This window comes from Chionomys nivalis, chromosome 11 (genome assembly GCF_950005125.1).
Source record: "Chionomys nivalis chromosome 11, mChiNiv1.1, whole genome shotgun sequence".
Lineage (NCBI taxonomy): Eukaryota > Metazoa > Chordata > Mammalia > Rodentia > Cricetidae > Chionomys > Chionomys nivalis.
Window position 1 is genome coordinate 59,422,122 of NC_080096.1, and position 4,697 is coordinate 59,426,818.

Here is a 4,697-nt window from a genome sequence, read left to right on the forward strand (position 1 = left end):
ATCATACACCTCACAAGGGGCAGAGGGTAGATTAGCACAGTTTCCAACATAATCTTCATTTTCCCCTTTCTGCTGTCCTCACAAGCAACATGTTTATTTCCCGAGTATACATGATTGACCTCTGTGGAGTAAATAGCAATCACACTTTTAAACGTAGTCATACCTCTCTCCTGTATGCTCTTGGTTTGTAAGATAAGTAATTAAAGAACTAACAGATGCAGAGAACACCAGAAGGGGAATAGGATGAGTAATTGAATACGGGATCTTGACAATTGAGCTAACTGTGTTTGGGCTCATATAGAGACGGCTTAATACCTGTACCATGGCCACCTGTGGGTCACAGAATGTATAGGCTGTAGCTGACAGATGGGAGAATGTGCTGACAAGGAGACAAGACTGCAGGCCCTGAAGCCTCAAGTACAAGGCTTCCTGTGTAGGATGGAGAGACCCCTTTGACTTTGTCCATTTTGTTGGATGACGAGTTTGCCAGAGAAGGAAGTTGACATAAGCAGTAAGAAAGGAAAATGGCCATCACAACACGGTTCATGGCAGCACTGACGAATAGCTGAAAAGAAGAGTGGCCTGGGTAACGGGAGATATTGTCAACACCTGTGTCTCAGCAACCTCAGCAGAGTTACTCAGTCTTCCTGGAAAATAGCAACTGGAACAACTTTGAGATTTCATTTTACCCCAGTCAGAATGGCCAAGACCAACAAAATAAATGATAGCACATGCTGGTAAGGATATGGGGCTGGCATTGCTAGTGGGCAATCAAACTGGTAAAGCCACTACAAAAATCAAAGAGGAAAGCCGGGCAGTGGTGGCGCACGCCTTTAATCCCAGCACTTGGGAGGCAGAGGCAGGCGGATCTCTGAGTTCGAGGCCAGCCTGGTCTACAAGAGCTAGTTCCGGGACAGGCACCAAAGCTACAGAGAAACCCTGCCTCGAAAAACCAAAAAAAAAAAAAAAAAAAAAAAAAAAAAAAAAAAAAACCAAAAAAAAAAACAAAAATCAAAGAGGAGGTTCCTCCAAAAGTCAAAACTCAATACCATAAGATTCAGCTATCCCGCTCTTGGGCATGTATCCAAAGGACTCTACATCTTACTACAGAGATACATGTACATCCATGTACATTGTTTCTCTACTCAGAATAGCCAGAAACTGGAGACAGCCTAGATGCCCACCATGTAGTGAATGGGCAGTGGAAATGTGGCACATTTACACAATGGAATGAATATCCCACTGTTAAGAAAAAAATGAAATTATGAAAGGTAAATTATTTTCAGGTAAATGGATGTGGCTAGAAACAATCATCCTGTGTGAGGTAACCCAGACCCAAATAGACCGAGCACTTTTGAATTGGATTTAAGGCCTATTCCATGAGATTGAAGTCATACATGATACAGCTAAAACAGCTGAGACCTGAGATACAACAGGTCACAGGCCTGGAGGAAAAGCTTGCTACTATTAATCTGCTAAAGAGACATAACAGTAAAATGACTAATGACATACTGCAAAACCCACAGAGCACAACATCACTCAGTTCTCATCAGAAAGCCTCTTGCACTAGAGGGTAGTTAACAGAGATCCACAACTAGACAATATACAGAACATGAACACGAGCGACCTTAGAGCACACACCCTAAATGAGATGTTTCTGTCAAAGTCCTCACTTCGAGGCACAAGCATCTATGCGGAAGAGGAAGTGGAAAGAGTTAGGAGTCAGAAGTCTTGGCCAGCTCTAAGGAAGGTGTCATCCAGACACGACAGGCCAGAAGCACAGATGAACTCACAGGGACTGGGACAGCACACAAGAAACGTGCACAGGTTCAAGACAGACAAAACCCCAGCACTCAAAAGAGGAAATAGACATAAAGTGCCACCAAAACCAGAAGCTGTTTGCAGCTGATACTTGATGGTAAAAGAAAATTCAGGCTTTTCCAATGGAGTGTCACTGGCTACAGCCATAACATCCAGGGTAGGCCCCATGGCAAGGCGTTGTTAGCCAACACAAAACAGCCTCCATCTGGTCTGGGTTTCTTTGAGCACTTTTTGTTTTGGGATTTTGGGTTTTGGCTTTTTGTTATTGTTTGGGTGTTTGTTTGTCTTACTGATTTTCTTTATGTTAACTTGTTTGCCTGGTTTGAATTTCAAGTTTTAACTTTAATCATTGTTTTTCATGTTTTTATTGTTGTTGTTTTGAAAGAGAAAATGGGTAAGGAGGTGGGGAGGACCTGGCAGGATTTAAGGAGGCAAAAGAAAATGATCAAAATAATTGTATAAATATTTTTTAAAAAAATAAAATAAATCCATAAATTTTCCCAGGCATCAGCTTTTCATGAAATAAAGCTTGGACAATTAGCTCTTCTATATATCATAAAAATGATTGCCACAGACTGTTAATATTTATTATACACACGAGTATGTATGTACACACACAACAAAACATATTTAATTGATGGGTTGCACAAAGCCAAGCTGTTATTGGCAGTAGAGCCTTTAATATGCTAATAAACACGTGTCTACAAGGTTCCAAGAGTGCTCGAACATTCTCACTGATCTGCTGAGAAAGGGAAAATCAGTTTTCTTTCGTGGAGTGTCATTGGGTACATCAACCACATCCAGGGGAGGTCTCATGACCAGGACTAGTTAGCTAACACAAAACAGATTCCATCTTCTTCTTCTTCTTCTTTTTTTTTTTTTAGTTTTTAGCACTTTCTTGAGTAGTGTTCCACAGAGCACATATCCTGAACCATTGGCCTAGGAATTATCAACCCACCCCTGGCTCATGAATTCTTAAGTATGACTGCATGAAATAGAGGTGAAATCCCATCTCATTCTACTGTTTTATATAGCAGTCACTCAAAAAGTAAACTTACAATGACAGATATATTAGAGCTGAAAAGCCTAAATACATAATTATCCTGTATAGGAGCATGAGATTGAGATCAAGCAGAGAATCTAATCTTGTGGTACTCATTTGTGAATGGGATTTAGGAATGTTGTGTAACAGTTTTTACCACATGCTCATTGCTGAGGTTACAGGGAGAAAAGTCTGGGCTCCATTCTCCTTCTCAGGTTATTCGTTACAGTCCATCTACATACTTAGCCTCACAAAAATCCTCCAAAAAGACCGTATTTCTTGAGACAATGTAAGTATCATGTCTAACTCGGATTTTAAAAGGTATATAACATGTCATGAGCTTAACAAGTCATATATATTATTGAAATTGTCCCTAAAAGCATCAGTTAGCCTTGTTGTAAGCATGTAAAATATGTATAATGGAAAGCCCACATGTCTTTAATTTTAAACTTAACACATGTTTTGGGTTTTCTTGACCTTTTACAATCTAATTTGTGACTTTCATCAAGGATCTCCTTATCCTGGAAATTTCTGGCCTCTATACTTGCTATGAAATTACCTAGGAAGAAAAAAACTAATTCTCAGTGAGCAATCCTTTCAGACAAAAGATATAGAAGTGACACATGGACTTGTGTACAGGAAAGGGGCAAACTGAGAGCCAAGGGAATCCATTCAAAGTGGAGGGAAAAACCCTGTCCAAAGGAATCATAACTGGTCCCCTTACTTTGGGCTGTTTCCTCTCTGACTTACTTCCCTAAATCCATTCCCCAGCTTTCAGGTCTATTTTTGAACATTGTGAAAGGTATCTTTATCTCCATCAAATACAGATTCTTTGGTATATGATTTAGTCCTTGATTCTATCACAGGCATGATCTTCTCAGTGCAATGATCCCTATATCTTCCTCATACATATTGCCTGTTCAATCTCTGTGAGGTCGAGACCAGCCTGGTCTACAAGAGCTAGTTCCAGGACAGGCTCCAAAACCACAGAGAAACCCTGTCTCGAAAAACCAAAAAAAAAAAAAAAAAAAAAAAAAAAAAAACAAAAAACCTACCCTGATGCTGGAAGGTTAGCGCAGTGCCTTCTTTATTACCTGAGTCCTATATCCTTCTGATCAAATCCTTACCATCAAGACACTGGCCATTGACTCTCTTGGTTAGAACTTTCTGAATGTTGAAGCTCCCATCACAAAGATGAGAGCAATACCCCACTTCAATTCTCAACATAGCCATACATTTTATTGCAGTGTCCCTAAAATCTTTAGTTAGAGAAGTTATAAACATATAGAATACTTAGAACAAAAGCACATACATTTTTAATTTTAAACTGGATGCATTTTCTTGGCCTTCCACAATCTAACTTATGACTGTCATCATGTCACAGATAGCCATGCATAGCATGGCAGAACACTTACTTAGCATGCTTTCATGTTCTAGCTTCAATCTACAGCACAGAGAAGGTAGAGGAGGAGAAAAGGGGGAAGAGGAAGAAGGATCAGGAGTTGGGGAAAAGGAGTAAAGGGGGCAAGGAAGAAAAGGAGAGAAAGGATAAGGAGGGGGGAGGGAGAACTTATTCCCAAAGTCCAAAAGAATATCTTCAAGAGATAATGGGGAAGATATAAGAAATTATTTCATACTCATTCTTGACTAATTGCAGGCTACAAATGGCCTAATAATGACTCACAAATAAGTCAACGTGATACTTAGTGAATTCTTGCTTTCCTTTAAGATTAGGAACAAGGCAAGAATAACCCCTCTCAACACTGATATTCAATATTGTACTTTGGAGGTTCTAGCACTACAGTTAAAACACCAAAATAAGAGATAGGTAGAG